Source organism: Choloepus didactylus, chromosome X (assembly GCF_015220235.1).
Source record: "Choloepus didactylus isolate mChoDid1 chromosome X, mChoDid1.pri, whole genome shotgun sequence".
NCBI classification, from domain to species: Eukaryota; Metazoa; Chordata; class Mammalia; order Pilosa; family Megalonychidae; genus Choloepus; species Choloepus didactylus.
In genome coordinates, this window is record NC_051334.1 from 153,601,246 (window position 1) to 153,619,952 (window position 18,707).

General features: G+C 37.4%; 1 pseudogene; it reads left to right on the forward strand.

Annotated features, from left to right (window-relative positions):
- Positions 1–3,823: 3,823 nt before the first annotated feature.
- On the forward strand, positions 3,824–11,405 carry LOC119523394 (annotated as a pseudogene).
- The last annotated feature ends 7,302 nt before the right edge of the window (positions 11,406–18,707 follow it).

The following is an 18,707-nucleotide window of genomic DNA, read 5'->3' on the forward strand; positions in this document are numbered from 1 at the left end:
TTTTAATGAGTAAAATGGAGTTAGTAATATTTTCCTCAGGAGTATTGTTTTAAGAATAAAGTGGAGTAATATGTATAAAATGTATATTATAGTACTTGCACAAAATAAACACTTAATTGTTTTATATTATTATTATTATTATTATATCCCGGGTACAATGACAGCTCAAGTACAGATATCAAGAATGCAAGAAAGATGTGCCATCCCATGTTGGGTGGAGAAAGAGTATTCTTTCATGACATAAACACTAGCATCAATTCAGTTCAGCTCACCAAATATTAAGTAGCTTCAATGCATCAAACCTGTGCTAAATAAACCCTGGTGATAAAAAGTCAAATAAGATATGATTTCTGTTCTCAAATATCTCACTTTCTATAAGAGCTTAGACACTGAAGAGTCAATTCCAATACAGATGTGAACATTAAATGACAGATATGCACACATTTTATGGGAGTTGGGCACACATTTTGTTTTGAGGCTAAAAAGGAGGACTTCATAGAGGAGGGAAAACATCTGAACTGAATCTTAACTATCTAAGCTCTGGATGAGAATAACCCATGAAATATCTGTTCCTGATGGAATGTTGCATAAAAGCACAATGATTCTGAAGCCAGACTGTATATAGCTCCAACACTTGATATCTGCGTGATGTAGGGCAAATTACTGAACCATTGTCCCCCACTTTCCACACCAATAAAATGGAGATAATAACAATACCAAAATCACAGGATTGTGTTACAAGTGCTCAAAACAGAGTTTGATAAATAGTAGACAACATAAAAATGTCATTTTAGCTATTGTGATTATAATACTTTAAAGCAGAAATAATAAGTATCTACTCATTCATATTTACATATATCCACACTGAAAGAAAAAAAAGAGTATTTAAAATTGACTACAATATTAGTATGTAATTTGACTTAATTTACTAGTGATAGGTTGATATTAGTGACCAGATTCATGTTTTATGACTCTAATGAATAGAAAAGATTACATTAAAAACCCTCAGAATTTTAGAAATGAGCTAAAAATCCTGTTCTTATACATGCAAACTACTGAATACAAGTTAACCTGTGTATAAGAACTGCACTAGATATTCTAGGCATATAATTGTTAGAAGTAAAGTACTACTTTAATGAGCGGTTTCCAAACTGCCCTCAGCTTCTTTGGCAACACCTCAGAGGTACTGCAATGAGGAAGTATGTTTTGCCTAACACTGAAGATTTAAACTGCTACTTCATTGCTTTTACATAAATGGTACATGGGGGTCCTTTTGCAAAAAATCCAGTTTGAAATTCATTAAGAAAAAAAGATTTTCATCACTGAAAACATTTGGTAACCACTTTTAAAACTTCAATATACAGAGAATGGCTTCCCCAAGCCCAGGTTGCCACTCTGCTGAGGTCTGAGGTGAAGGGCTGCTGTGTGTTCCTATCTGGTCACTCTGCCCACCCTGAGGACCTAATTGGTTATATACAACAAAAATATGTGGCTAAAAAGAAATTCAAAACAATGGGCAAAATAGAACATATCCCCAGTGAAAGGACAGAGGAAAGGAAGATTTATATGGGAGGTGAAACAATTGCACAACATATCCATGGCAAGAACCAGATGAAGAAGGGCTGAGAAAATCTGAACAGTTAAACACAGGCTATTTGAAAGGTCTAGAATAAGTTGGGATAAACATAAAAGAATAGCCTTTATGAAAGGCCAAACAACAATAAAATCCTAGACAAGAGGAGGAACTGATCTTCAGAGTTAACCCATCAAGATAAACAGATGCCTAGACATCAGCAAAAATAGCAAGCCCTACTACAAAACAGGAAGATATGGCTCAGTCAAGGGAACAAATTAAAACTTCTGAGGAAATTCAGAAGTTGGGACAACTATCCAAAGAAATTCAAATAAATCTCCTAAATCATTTCAAGGAGATGAAAGAAAATATGGATAAGAGGCAAAGAATATAAGGAGACAATGAGCATAAAGAAGTATTTGTATATTCAAAAAGAAATGTAAAAGAAACTATTGGCATAAAAAGAACAATACACTAGAGGCATACATCAGCAGATTTAAACAGGCAGAGTAAAAATTAAGTGAACTAGAAGATAGGACAATTGAAATCATACAGTCAGAACAGATACAGAAAAGAATAAAAAATTGATAAGTGTCTCAGGAATTTTAGTAACAGCATGAATTCACAAATATACATGTCAGGGTTGTCCAGAAGAGAAAAGAGACAGAAAAAATATTGAAGGAAATAAAGGCCAAAAATTTCGAACTCTTTTGAAAGACATAAACATACGTGTCCAAGAAGTGCAACATACTCCAAACAGAATAAATTCTAATAAACCTACTCTGAGACACATACTATTCAGAATGTCAAATGTCAAGGATAAAGAGAGAATTCTGGAAGCAGCAAGAGAAAACTGACTCATCCCATACCAGGGATACACAGTAAGATTAAATGTCAATTTCTCATCAGAAACTATGGAGGAAAGGAGGCAGTGGTATGATATTAAGGTACTAAAAGATGAAAAAAATCCATCTGTCATGGCCCAAGAAGGATTTTGTAGCCAAAGGACTAAAGAAAGCACCAGACATGTTATGAGACATGAGCTTTTATTATAGGGCTTACCTATAGGTTGGGGAAGTCAAGTCATGTTGCCCTGAAATCAGGAGCTTCTCTGAATGGATTCAGGAGCTGCTCTGAATGGCAGCATGTTCAGAACACAATGTGGAAATAGTCCATACTTTGCGGGGGCTGAATAAGCTGGTTATAAGGGCTTGATGTTCCAATGGGTATGACAACATAAAGCAGGGAGCAGGGTCATGCAAGGTAGGGAGGGGCTGATTGTAATCAACAGGGAGGAGGGGAGGATTATAGGGATAACAGTATCTCAGGAAGTCTCAGGGAGGAGGTAGTTTTGGGTATAGATTACAGTCAGCACCTGATATTACAAGGAGAATAGGTCAAACCTTAACTGTCCTAGGTCAGGTAAACTGCTGTGTGCAGCCTTCAAGACACTTGGGAGCCAGGGACTCCCACACCATCCAAAATTTCTTTGTCAAGCAAAATAGTCTTTCAAAAATGGAGAGTTTAAAATATTGACAGATAAATAGAAACCAAGAGTGTTTGTCAATAAAAGGCCTGCCTTACAAGTATTACTAATGGGAGATCTGCAGGTTAAAAGGAAAATACAGGAAAGCATGGCTTGGAGTAGTGTGAAGAAATGATCATCAGTAATGGGAATTAAAGAGGTAAATGCAAAATCCAATATGCTGTATCCTAAATATACAATTCTATTCCTTATTTCCTATAAGAGTCAGAATACAAGTGAACAATGAAAAAAAACATTTTTGATGGTGGACCCACAAAATATATAGGGGTAAAGCATGACAAAAAATATTGAGAGAGGAAAACAGAAGGATGTGGGAGAAGAGAACGTGTATGCTTTGAAGCTAAGTTGGTTTCCTTACAAATTGGTAGGTTGTAGGTGTAGGTAGTGTAATATAAATCCCCAAGTTAATCACAAAGAAAGCTTATTTAAAATATACAGAAACAAAAATGAGACGGGGATCAGTCAGATATATCACAAAATATCAACTACACAGAAAAGGAGGTTGCAGTAAAGGAAAAGAGAGACAAAAATAATATACAGCATATAAAAATCAAAGGTCAAGGTCTGTGGTGGTGGTCCTTCTTGGAGCCAGCCTCTTGTCTGACCCAAAAAACAGACCCTGGAAGGGGCAGTGGTTGCGGATACTTAGCATTTGAAATAGGATAAATCATTCACCAAATACTCAGGAGCTTGCTGGACCCCAGATGAATACCAGATTTCCTTCAAGCAGGATGGCCCCATTCTACTTTTCTCCATCAAAATGTGCACTTTGGAACCCAATGCCAATTGGAGAGTTTACCTACTTACATCTCAATTACCACAGAAATCCAAAGCTTGTGGTGATTGAAAAGACCATTCAACTTGCTTATTGTCATGCTAAGAGGAATAAAAAAAAAAAAACCTTGCCATGTATTTTACTTGATTCTCTCACAGTGGATGAAGATGAAGAAGGTGTGACATTGGTGACATTGACAATAGATCATTTTGATCCTGAATGAGAAGCACCTGAATGCTTAGAAAATATCCCTACTGGTTTTCTTCCTGGGAACTTTTTGATTCCATGCAAAGTTCATACTCAACGATTTTGTTCAAGAGAAATGATAGTTCATGATGCAGACGACTTCAGTTCAGCTTTTAAGCTCTGGCAAGAAATTTTATCAGTAACCTGAATATTTCTCAAGTTCAAGGGACCTATAGATATGGATATCTTACCATGGATGAAACACACAAATTGTTACTGTTGCTGGAATCTGATCCCTAGGTTTATTCTCTACCATACATGGGAATTTGGCTGTCTGGAATTATTCATATCCATAGCCCTCAGGTATGGGCTTGCTGCTTGCAATATATGTTCTGTTCTTCTGTTCATGAAAGAGTTTTTTTTCAGAATCTACAAGTTTCATCATAGTTCTCTATTCCGTGACACATAAGGAGCCTGAGCTTTATGAATGTCTCCCTTGTGGCAGCATAACTTACCTTCCATTTCAGTTACTAACTGTGCCACTTTGATGTATTATGTCCCCCCAAACACCATTATATTTGAAGCAATCTTGTGTGGGCAGGCATATTAGGGTTTATTAGATTTTTGAATCCTTTGGGTGTTTCCATGGAGATGTGATTCAATCAACTGTGGACAAGACCTAGGGTTGGATAATTTCCATGGTGGTGTTGTCCCCTCCATTCAGGGTGGGTCTGAATTAAATTACTGGAACACTATATAAGCTCAGACAGAAGAAGCTAGCTTGCTACATCCAAGAGGGACACTTTGAAGAATGCACAGAAGCTGAGAGAATACCTGCAGATGAGAGACAGATTGAAGATGGCCGTTGAAAACAGAATTTTGCTCCAGAGAAGCTGAGAGGACAAATGCACCAAGAGCAACTGAGAGTGACATTTTGGAGAGAAGCTGAAGCCTAAAGAGGAACGTCCTGGGAGAAAACCATTTTGAAACCAGAACTTGGAGCAGACATCAGCCACATGCCTTCCCAGGTAACAGAGGTTTTCCAGACACCATTGGCCATCCTCCAGTGAAGGTATCTGATTTTTGATGACTTACCTTGGACACTTTATGATGCTAAGACTGTAACTTTGTAACCAAGTAAACCCCCTTCATAAAAGCCAATCCATTTCTGGTGTTTTGCATTCTGGCAGCATTAGCAAACTAGAACATTAACCAACCAGGAAACATTGCATCTTTTCAAAAATGTTAAACTGTGCCAGTTTGAATGTATTGTGTCCCCCAAATGCCATTATCTTTGTGGTCTTGTGGGACAGACGTTTTGGTGCTGGTTAGATTTGCTTGGAATTGTCCCACCCAGTTGTGGGTGGTGACTTTGGTGGGATACTCCCATGGAGGTGTGATCCCACCCATTCAGGGTGGGCCTTGATCAGTGGAGCCATATAAAACATGCTGACTCAAAGAGACTGGATGGAGTGCAGCTGTGAGTGACGTTTTGAAGAAGAGCAAGCTTGCTAGAGAGGAATGTCCTGGGAGAAAGCCATTTTGAAACCAGAACTTTGGAGCAAACGCCAGCCACGTGCCTTCCCAGCTAACAGAGGTTTTCCGGACGCCATTGGCCATCCTCCAGTGAAGGTACCCGATTACTGATGTGTTACTTTGGATACTTTATGGCCTTAAGACTGTAACTGTATAGCCAAATAAACCCCCTTTTTATAAAAGCCAATCCGTCTCTGGTGTTTTGCATTCTGCAGCATTAGCAGACCAAAACAGATTTTGGTACCAGAGAAGTGGGGTGCTTTTGCTGCTGAGTCTGCAAATACCAAACATGTTGGAACGGCTTTTTAAGTGGATAAGGGGAAGATTCTGGAAGAATTGTGAGGAGCTTGATAGAAAAGGCCAAAACTGCTTTAAAGAGACTGTTTGTGGAAATATGGACTCTAAAGATACTTCTGATGAGGCCTTGAACAGAAATGGTGAATGTGTTGCTGTAAACTGGAAGAAAGGCGATCCTTGTTTTAAAGTGGCACAGAATTTGGCAAAATTGAGTCCTGGTGTCAGATGGAAGGAAGAATTTAAAAGTGGCAACCTGGAATACTTAGCTGAGGAGATCTCCAGACTACGTGTGGAAGATATACCCTGGCTTCTCCTTGCAGCTTATAGTAAAATGCGAGCGGAGAGAGATAAACTTAGAACTGAACTCTTGGGTTCAAAGAAACCAGAAGTTGATGGCTTGGAAAATTACAGGCTTCCAGGGGGTGGAATCCCAGAAGCTACAGCCCAACGTGAGGATGGAACCAAACATGGAACCCAGCTGCCATTTCAGTACAAGCCAAGATTGGAAAAGGAGTTAAGCAGAAAGGATTTGTGGAAAGTCCTATTGTCTGATGGCTTTGACCCCTGCGTGCTTCATGCAAAGCCAACAGAATTTTTGCGAGATCTTTATAGACAGAGCCATTGCCGGTCTGGACTGGAGGAGACAGACAAGGGAAAAATTAAAGGAAAAATCTCTTCAAAGACAGAGCCATGGAGGTTGAGGTCTGGAGTCAGGAGGTCTCGGGCTGGGAGAGCGGAGCAGCCCACACGCATGGAAAGGGTGAGTTTGCCCTGGAGGTCGAGGGCGGGCCTTCCACCTCGATGCTCTGGAAGAGTTCTGCCACCCGAGGTCCCAAAGAGGGTGGAGCACATTCCCAGGGAATTGGGGAGATCCTGGCTGCCACCACACTGTTCTGAAGGGGTTGAGCGTGTGCCCCGGAGATGGAAGGGAATCCGGGAGCTGCCCCGAGGTTTGAGGAGGGTGGGGCCGAGAAGGTGGTCTCCCCAATGTGTGGAAATGTTGGAGCACTCACCCAAGCATTTGGAGAAGAAAGAGCTGCCGAAAAGGCCCTTAGGAAGGGTTAGGCTCCCGCTCTCTCAAGCCCCAAGGATGCAACGTTGTTCTGTAAATGACTCTCAGACTTTGAAATCTAATGGAGTTTGTCCTGCAGGTTTTAGGAACTGTTTTGGTCCTGTTAACCCTGTTTTCCTTACTCTTCCTCCTTATGGCAATGGAAATGTTTATCCTATGAATGTCCCTCCTTTGTATATTGGAAGCATATAACTTGTTCTAAGTCCACAGATCCAAGCTAAAGGAAAAGTATGCCTTAGGACTGAGCACGCCTATATTTGATTTTGATGGGATTTTGTACTTAACTTTTGTTACTGAAATGGTTTAAGTTTTTGTGATATTGTGATGAAATGAATGTATTTTGTATTTGGAAAGATAATGTCATTTTGGGGTCCAGGGGGTGGAATGTGCCAGTTTGAATGTATTGTGTCCCCCAAATGCCATTATCTTTGTGGTCTTGTGGGACAGACGTTTTGGTGCTGGTTAGATTTGCTTGGAATTGTCCCACCCAGCTGTGGGTGGTGACTTTGGTGGGATACTCCCATGGAGGTGTGACCCCACCCATTCAGGGTGGGCCTTGATCAGTGGAGCCATATAAAACATGCTGACTCAAAGAGACTGGATGGAGTGCAGCTGTGAGTGACGTTTTGAAGAAGAGCAAGCTTGCTAGAGAGGAATGTCCTGGGAGAAAGCCATTTTGAAACCAGAACTTTGGAGCAGACGCCAGCCACGTGCCTTCCCAGCTAACAGAGGTTTTCCGGACGCCATTGGCCATCCTCCAGTGAAGGTACCCAATTACTGATGTGTTACTTTGGATACTTTATGGCCTTAAGACTGTAACTGTATAGCCAAATAAACCCCCTTTTTATAAAAGCCAATCTGTCTCTGGTGTTTTGCATTCCACAGCATTAGCAGACCAAAACATAAACCTTCAGACAAAAATCGAATCCATTTTGAACTGAGTGCTGAAAACCAAAATGTAGAAGCATAGTTTTTCAACAAGAGTTCCAAGAATCTGTCAACTAAGAGGACTTACCAAAAGTTATCTCCTGGGAAAGTGCCAATGAATGATCATGATTCTGGTGTTGGAGATGAATATTTATCTCCAAGACCAATACCTAGTCTTCCCCCAGTGAGTTAGAAGGTTTCTGAGATCCAACCATCAGTTCCTGAACTTTCACTTGTATTGGATGGCAATTTTATAGAATGAAACCCTTTGCCTGATCCATTGGAAATGGTGAATAATGAAAGTCCTCCTTTGTCTATTAATCTCTGTGAAACTTGGAGCTGTTGCAACCCAAGCTTTATGATGAGAAACATAGCCAAGAAGCCAAAGCTGGAGAGCTTTCTTTGAGAGAGCTACCAAATCAATTAAATGAAGACTCTGCTTCTTTGAGACACTGCAATATAAGATAGTCATCTACCTTTAAGAAAGGAAATCTTCATATCCAGAACAGTGTCAAATCATCTTCTCTTAATGGACCATGTGCTGACACTTCTGAAAAGCTTCAAACAGTTTCTGCTGGAAATGTACAAAGAGAAGAGTATCCTATAAAATTATTCATCTTTAATTCCAGGCATTCTTCTCTCACCTCACAGCCCCATTCACAAAATTTTGCTTTTCACCCCATAATTCAGGAAGACCAATGGAACCTCATATACCTACTCCCCCATTTTAACATTCCACAAATGTTTGCTATCAGCATAATGACCCTATTCAATGTAGTCCAATAAATTCATGGCATGGAATGAATAGAGTAGGATCCATTCAGGACCTCCAGTCTGAAGCCCTTCAAAAGCATTCATTATTTCATCCAAATGGATGTCCATCTATGTACCACAATGCATTCTATTCTTCAGGTTGTCCTATAACCTTGAGACCTCAGGGAAGCATGGGTGTTTGTTCTCCTCCCCAAACTACTATGGAACCATCACTTGTGGCAAGACTACTTTCACATGTGGACTCATGTAACCCACAACCTTGTTCAGTGTGAATGCACACACCCAAGACTGGGTCAGATAATGGAATAATGGAACTGTCTCTGAATGCTTATAGATTCCTTACAGAATAAGACAGACAGCTGAAACTACTTCAGGCACAGATTCAACATTTATAGGAAGCCCAGTCTCTGCAGCCTTGTTCCTGTATGACTGTGCTGGTTTGAATGTACTATGTCCCCCAAAATGCCATTATCTTTGATGTAATCTTGTGGAGCAGATTGATTGGTCTTTTTGATTAGGGTGTGACCTTTTGATTGGATGTTTCCATGGAGATGTGACCCACCCAACTGTAGGTGATAACTCTGATGAGATATTTCCATGGAGGCATGGCCCCACCCATTTAGGGTGGGCCTTTATCAGTGGAGCCATATAAATGAGCTGACAGGCAGAGGGAACTCAGTGCAGTTGTGAGTGACATTTTGAAGAGGAGATACAGCCAAGAGGGACACTTTGAAGAAAGCACAGAAGCTGCAGATGAGACAGTTTGAAGATGGCCATTGAAAGAAGACTCTTGCTCCGGAGAAGCTAAGAGAGGACAAATACCCCAGGTGCAATTAAAATGACATTTTTAGGAACTGCAGCCTAGAGAGGAACATCCTGGGAATAAGACATTTTGAAACCAGAACTTTGGAGCAGATGCCAGCCATGTGCCTTCCCAGCTAACAGAGGTTTTCCAGACACCATTGGCCGTCCTCCGGTGAAGGTACCCAATTGCTGATGCATTACCTTGGACACTTTATGGCCTTAAGGCTGTAACTGTGCAACCAAATAAACCCCCTTTTATAAAAGCCAATCCATTCCTGGTGTTTTGCATTCCAACAGCATTAGCAAACTAGAACAATGAGAATCACTGTTGAAGACACAGGGCAAGCTGGAAGACAAATGGAGTTGATTTCCATGGAAGCACCATCTTCCTCTGGTTTGCACATGAGAAAAAATGTAAGCATTGCAATGAACAGAGGTGCTAGCTTATTTTGAAATGTAGCAGGTGATGTTCAAGAACCTGACTCTCAGCTGAAGCAAGATGATACCAAGGTTTCCAGTGGGGACATGAATTTTCCTGTTGATATTAATAATGAAGTCACAAGTCCTCCAGGTAATGCATCTTCATTAAAAGTAGTTGATTTCCCAGTTTTGAAGAGAGCAACACTGCTATGGAAGAAGAATTTAATCAGCCACCCTCTGTTTCCAACACTTCTCCCATTGTGAGAAAAGAACCTGATGTGCCTGTGTTCTTTCTGAATTCCCTGTTGGCACAGTGTAAACATGTGCTTATAGACTGGACCAACAGAGAGTGCCAATATCAACTCTGTGACATCAGGGGAACCAAAAGTTGAGCACGTAATGCAACCTTTGCCTCATCAACCATCAGACAACCAGAAAATTTACCAAGATTTATTGATGAGTGAATCACCTATTAAATAACTCTCCCAAAGAAACCAAAACAGCCATCTACCAAAGCAGTAATTATCAGTCATGAATGCACCAGGACCCAAAATGTTTGCCAAACAAAGAAAAAAATATGATTCAGGACTGGTGGACAAAGATTGTGTTCTTACTGCCACCCTTAAGCAACTAAGAAATCTTGGAGTAAAAATGGATTTTCCCACTAAAGTGAAGAAAAATGCACACAAAATGGATGACACCAGTGTGCTGGCCTGCATCAGCCCTGAAGCAGTGATCTCTGGATTAAACTACATGTCATTTGTTAAAGTTGGCATGAGTGGCTTAAGCCCCAATGGTGAGGATCTGAGTATGGAGGCAAATGTTATACCTCTGAAATATTTAAATGAAAATCAGTTGTCACAACTGTCTCTCACTCAATCAAACCAAAATAACTGTGACTTGTCATTTAGCCTTTTACATATCAATACAGACAAAAGCACAGTGGGACTTAGTTTAATTTTACCAAATAACATGCCATTTGCAACCAAAAAATATATGAAGAGATATGGACTCATACAAAGCAGTGACAACAGTGAAGATGAAGAGGAGTCTCTAAACAACACAGTTAGCAAGAGTGATCATTTATTGAATGAAAATGTTATATCCATACCTGAACAACTTGGTTGCCAGAAAGAACATCCTAGGAATGCCTGTGAGAAAATTAATTACTATAACTGTGAATCTGTGTGTAACCACACGGATAGGCCAGTATTGAGAAATATTACAAATGAAGTTGTTCATCCTAAAGAAACTCAGCAGTTTAATACAAACCCAGCTTTCCTATTAAAAAAAGCCTTAAACCCTGTCCTGCAGTGAACCTCTGAACTGGCAAAGCAGAGTTTACCCAGCATCCCAAGAAAGAGAATGAAAGGAACATTCCAGTTTTCCCTGAAAATTTCAAACTTCTGAAACTTTAAAGCAGATGAATAGCATGACTTCAGGAGGCACTTTCTTAGATATGAAGCATCTCAGAAAATTGCCAAAATTATTTTAAAACTTTAACTCCCTGATATCCTGATACAGAGACAGGGTCTTTCCTGGAGATACTTAGGGAAACCAGAGGCTTTTGGTAGTTTTGGAATTCCTAATCATTCTAGGAGTCAGTTTGTTTCTTGGTAGCAACTGATTGCAAAGATTTGAACAAATGACCTGGTAGTCCATCAGATGGCTGACCATTGGAAAAGTTGAGTTCTCCTTACTTATATAGAGCTCTTCAGCAGTCACTAAAACTTAAAAACAAGCAAATCCTGAGAACAGTTGTTTCTACGAATTTGGGTAAACAGACAAACTTGAATGTGAACTGAACTTTTATACGGTACATTTTGAAAAGTAAGTCCATTTTCCAAGCATGTTGCATCTCTGCATCTATCCCATGTCACCTAAAAGAACATAAAATAAAATAAAGTTATCATGACCCTGACTAAATTAGCAAGATCAACTCATTGAGCTTAAGGAGGAAGTTACATTGTAAAAAGAAAAACTTATGATCTTTAAGACAAGGAATATATTTCCTCTTAATTAAGATCCATATTTGTTAAACTCTGGGAGTAAAACTTTTGCAATCTTGTGGGTTGATGTTAATGTAACATCTTCAAAATATAACAGTAGACATTACAGAGTAGGAAAATTATTGGGTATGAGTGAATGTATTTTATAAACTTTGTGAGTTTTTTAATATTTTAATATTTTAATAAAAGTTAATAAAAATGTCTAGATGAATTTTTTTTCTTTTGTGCTCTCCTATAGCATATCTTTCCCTGCTTTTAAACATTTTTTAGACTCAGAAAGCAGCTACAAACTCCCAGGGGTGTAAATCTCACTGGCAATGCAGGATATGACTCCTGGGGATGAATCTGGACCCAGCATTGTGGGATTGAGAATATCTTCTTGACCAAAAGGGGGATGTGAAATGAAACAAAATAAAGCTTTGGTGACTGAGAGAATTCAAAATGAGTTGAGAAGTCACTCTAGTGGGCATTCTTATGCACTATATAGATAACACTTTTTATGTTTTAATGTATTGGAATAGCTAGAAGTAAATACCTGAAACTATCAAACTCCAACCCAGTGGCCTTGATTTTTGAAGATGATTGTATGACAGTGTAGTTTACAAGGGATGACAGGGTGATTTGGAAAACCTTACAGGTCACACTCCTTTTACCTAGTGGATGGATGGATGATTAGAAACATGGGGGCAAAAAACTAGAGGAAAAATATGGTGGGGGGAAATATGGGTGTTATTTATTCACTATTATTCTTTTATTCTTATTATCACTTTTTCTGGTACAAGGAAAATGTTAAAAAATAGATTGGGGTGATCTATGAACAACTATATGATGGTAATGTGATCAATTGATTGTATATTTTGGATGATTGTATGGTGTGTGATTAAATCTTATTAAAAAAAGTAAATGAACAATGGGGGAGGAGGGGAATGGGATGTTTTGGATTTTCTTTTTTTATTTTAATTTTTATTTTATTCTTTGGAGTAATGAAAATGTTCAAAATTTGATTGTGGTGATGAAAGCACAACTATATGATGACACTATGAACAACTGATTGTACACTTTGAATGGTTGTATGTTATGTGATTATATCTCAATAAAATTGCATTAAAAAAGAAGTTACAAAAATATTACAGAGTTCAGGTGCACCCTTTATCCTGTGTCTCCCAATGATAATGGTTTACATAGCCATAGTTAAATTATCAGAACCAAGACATTGACATTGGTACAATACCAGTGATTAAACTACAGCACCAGTTTTTACATGCACTCTTCTCAATTTGAATTTTTTGGTACATTGCACTGTCAAATTTTATCGCTTACTAATTCACATAACCACCACCACAATTGGGATACAAAACTATTTGATCATGACAAAGAAACCCCTATAATACTCCCTTTTAATATCACACCCTCCACTCCTAAACCCCCTAATAATCAATGATCTGTTTTTTATCACTATAATCTTGTCTTTTTTAGAAAGTTACATAAATGGAATCATAAAGTATGTAACTTTCTGGAATTGGCTTTTTTTAACTCAGTATAATGCCCTTGAGATCCATTCAAGTTTTTGCTTATATCGATAGTTCATCCTTTTCCTCCTCTTTTTAAAAATTAAGTTTTAAGCTATTTCTGAATATAAGTGAAAGAATTCCCATCCACTTGAAAGATAAAGCTTTCTGCTTGAGTTGAATTAAGATGTCATTGCCTTATATCAAAATTTGATATGTAAGATAAGTAGCAAGCTGAAGTATACTAACATGGTGACTCTACTCTTCCTATCCTGGAGCCAGAAATCAATTAGTATGTCCTTCCATGCATTTTTGCTCTTTCAAGTTAAAATTAAGACATGCCAATGGTGATGATTATGTGTCTCCTATGTTTCCATGGTCATCATTTGGGACTTTTATTTTAATAAATAAGTTAAAAATCCACTTACATGTTACAAGGAAATAAATTTTTAAGTAATGGGAAAAACCAAAGGTCAAAATGGCTGAAGTGAGTATTGCCTTTACAGTAATAACACCGAATGTTAATGGATTAAACTCCCCTATCAAAAGACACAGATTGGGAAAATGCATAAAAACATGACCCAACTATATGTTGTTTACAAGGCACTCATCTTATACCCAAAGACACAAATTGACTAAAAGTGAAAGGCTTGAAAAATATATTCCATGCAAGCAATAACCAAAAAAGATCTGGGGTAGCTATACTAAATTGGAAAAAAATAGACATTAAGTCAAAAGCTGTTATAAGAGGCAAAGATTGACACTATATAATAAGAAAAGGAGCAATTTATCAAGAAGAAATAACAATCATACATGTGTATGAACCTAAACACTGTGCCCCAAAATACATGTGCAAACACTGGCAAAGCTGAAGGGTGAAATAAACACCACTAGACTAACAGCTGGAGACTTTAATACACCACTGCCACTAATAGACTGAAGATCAAAAAGGAAATAGAGAACTTGGATAATTTGATAAATTTACTAGACCTAACAGACATATAAAGAACAACATGCCCCCAAACAGTAGGAGACACATTCTTCTCAAGTGCACATGGATTATTCTCCAAGATAGACCACATGTTGGGTCACAAAACAAATGTCAATACATTTAAAATATTTAAATTATAAAAATTCTTTGTCCAGAGTGGAATGAAGCTGGAAAACAGTAACAGACAGAGAACTGGAAAATCAACAATTATATGAAGTTAATAACACCCCCTTAAACCATCAATGGGTCAAAGAAGAAATCACAAGGGAAATCAGTATGTATCTTGGGATGAATGAAAATGAGAACATAACATATCAAAACTTATGGGATGCTGTAAATGGAGTGCTGAGGGGGAAATTAATAGCCCTAAATGCTTACATTTAAAAAGAAGAAAGAGCTAAAATCACAGACCAAATTTCAGAACTGGAGTAACTGGAAAAAGAATGGCAAACTAACCCCAAAGCAAGCAGAAGGAAACAAATAACAATAATTAGAGCAGAAAGAAATGAAATTGAGAATAAAAAAACAAGAGAAGATTAACAACACCAAACATTGGTTCTTTGAAAAGGTAAATAAAATCAACATAATGTTAGCTAGATAGACCAATAAAAAAGAGAAGATGAAAATAAACTCAGAAATGAGAGTGGAGGACTTTACTAATGATGCCACAGAAATAAAAAGGATCATGAGAAGATACAATAAACAACTGTGTGCCAACAAATTAGACAACCAAGTTGAAATGACAAATTCCTAGAAATAGGTGAAGAACATACAGTCTCTAGAAGAAATAGAAGACCTCCAAAGACCAATTAACATTAAAGAGATTTAATCAGTCATCAAAACTTTCCAACAAAGTAAAGCACAGGAACAGATGGCTTCACAGGGGAATACTAACAATCACTCCCAGAATTAGTATCAACCCTTCTCAAACTCTTACAAAAAATTGAAGAGGATTGAGTACTACTCATTCTATGAGGCCAATATCACCCTAATACCAAAGCCAAATAAAGATACTAAAAAAAAGAAAATTATATTCCAATTATTCTTATGAACAGAGATGCAAAAATCCTGAACAAAATATTGGAAATTGAACCCAACAGTGCATAAAAAGAATTACACACCATGATCAAGTGGGTTTTATCCCAGTTACACAGGAGGGGCTCAACATAAGAAAATAAATTAATATAATACACCACCTTAACAAAATGAGGGAAAAACATGCTATCATCTCAATTGATGCAGAAAAGGCATTTGGAAAAATTCAGCATGCTTTCTTGATAAAAACACTAGAAAACTAGGAATAGAAGGAAGCTTCCTCAACATGATAAAAGGGCATATATGAGAAACCAACTGCTAACATCATATTCAATGCTGAACTACTGAAAGCTTCCCCTCTAAGATCAGGAATAAGACAATGATGCCCACTATCACCACTGTTACTCAACATTGTATTGGAAGTTCTGGCCAGACTAATTAAGAAAGAGAAAAGAAGCAAAAGGAATCCAAATTGGAAAGGAGGAAGTGAAATTTTCCATTTGCTGGTGATATGATCCTACATATACAAAGTCCCCCCAAAATCTACAATAAAACTACAAGAGCTAATAAATGGATTTGGTGGCAAGGTACAAGATCAATATGCACAAATCAGTATTGTTTCTATACACTAGTAGTGAGCTGTTTGAAGAGAAAAATCTAGGAAAAAATCCATTGACAATAGCATCTAAAAGAATCAAATATCTAGGAATAAATTTAACCAAAGATGTAAAGGATGAATGCACAGAAAACTACAAAACATTGCTAAAGTTAATCAAAGAAAACCTAAATAAATGGAAGAACATTCCATGCTCATGGATTGGAAGATAAAATATCATTCAATTCTACCCAAAATGATTTACAGATTCAACACAACAGCAATTGAAATTCCAAATCATCAAATTTATTTGGAAAGGTAAGAGGCCTGGAATAGTTAAAAACAACTTGAAACAGGAGAACAAATTTTGGGGACTCATACTTCCAGTCTTTCAAGCACATTACAAAGTTACAATGGTCTAAACAGTGTGCTACTTGCACAAGGATAGAGATATTGACCAATGGAACTGAATCGTGAGTTCAGAAATAGATGCCCCTCTCTATGACCAATTGACTTGTTTACATTAATACAGGCTTTTATATTTATTGGTTGCTGTTATTTCTCTATGTCTATTATTTATATTTACAGGAGTTCTTTGTTCATATGTCTTCAAGTTACTGTCTAGTGTTCTTTCATTTCTAGCAACAAACTATTACAGCTTTTGTTTATCTGTAAATGTCTTAATTTCTCCTTAATTTCTGAAGGACAGTTTTCAGTATATAGAATTCTTGGTTGACAGCTCTTTTCCTTTGAGCACCTTAAAAAGGCCATCCCACTCCCTTCTGGCCTCCATGGTTTCTGATGAGAAATCAGTTGTTAATCTCATTGAGGATCCCTTGTAAATGATGAGTTCCTTCTCTGCTGTTTCTTTCAAGATTCTTTTTTTGTCTTTTTCAACAATTTGTACTATGTCTCATTGTGCATCTCATTGTATTTATTCTCCTTGGAGTTTTTTTGAGATTCTTCAATGTGTAGATTTGTGTCTTCTATCAAATTCAGAGATTTTTCTGCCATTATTTCCTCAAATATTCTTTCTGTTCCTTTCTTGCCTCTCCTTCTGGGATTAACATTATGTGCAAGTTAGTACAATTGATGGTGGCCCACAGGTTTCTTAGGCTCTGTTAGTTTTCTTCATTTTTTCTTTCTGTTATACAGACTGGATAATCTCAAATGATCTAGCTTCAAGTTCACTGATTCTTTCTTCTGCCTGTTCATACCTGCTATTGGGTCATTCTCGTGAATTTTTCCTTTCAATTATTATATTTTTCAATTCCAAAATTTCTGGCTGGTTCCTTTAAAAAATTCTATCTCTTTATTGATATTCTCTATTTGTTTCATACATAATTCTCCTGATTTCCTGTAGCTCTTTGACCATGGTTTCCTTTAACTTTGGAGGCATATTTTAAATAGTTGATTTAAAGTATTTGTCTAGTAATTCAAAGTCTATGCCTCCTCAGGGACAGTTGCTGCTAATTTATTCTCTGAATGAACCATAATTTCTTGTTTATTTGCATACCTCACATTGCTTTGTTGAAAACTGGACATTTTAATATTCTAATGTGGTAATTCTGGAAATCAGTTTCATTCCCCTTTTCAGGGTTTGTTTTCATGGCTTGCTCTGGGTTGTAGCTGTTTTATTGGTCCATGGATTTTTGAAATTCAGTTTTATAGAGATATATTCACATACCCTACAAACATCCACAGTGTACAATGTTAGCAGTATCAGCATATAGTTGTGCAATTCATCAGCAAAATAAATTTTTGAATATTTTCATTACTGCAGAATTAAAGAATAAAAAAATAAAAAAAATAAGAATACAGGGAAAGAAGAATACCCAAAATACCCCATCTCCCATCCCCATTATTCATTTACTTTTTGTTCCCATTTTTCTACTAATCTGTATGACCCATTGATTTTTGACAAGGCTGCCAGGTCCACTCATTTGGGAAGTAAAAGTCTCTTCAAAAATGGTGCCAGAAGAACTGGATATCTATATACAAAAGGATGAAAGTGACTCATATCTCATATTATATATAAAATTTAAGTTAGAATGTATCAAAGACCTAAATATAAGAGCCAGTACTATAAAACTCATAGAAGAAAATGTAGGGAAGCATCTTCAGGAGCTTGTGTTAGGCAATGGTTTCTCAGATTTTACAACCACAGAACAAGGAATGAAAGACAAAAAGTAGATAAATTGGACCTCCTCAAAATTAATGTCTTTTGAGCATCAAAGGATGTTGTCAGGAAAATGAAAATACAACCTACTCAATGGGCAAAAATATTTGGAAAGCACATGTCTTATAAGCGTTTAATATCCAGCATATATAAAGAAATCCTACAACTCAAGCATAAAAAGAAACACATTCAATTAAAAAAGGGGGAAAGACTTGAATAGATAATTCTCCAAAGATAATATACAAATGGGAAGAAAGCACATGCAAAGATGCACAATATAATTATCTATTAGGAAAACAAATCAAAACCACAATGACATATCATTTCACATTCATTATAATGGCTACTATTAAATGAACAGAAAATTACAAGTGTTGTAGAGGATGTGGAGAAATATTACATTGCTGATGGCAATGTAAAATGGTGCAGCCACTGTGAAAGACAGTTTTGCATTTCCTTGGGGGACTAAATATAGAATTA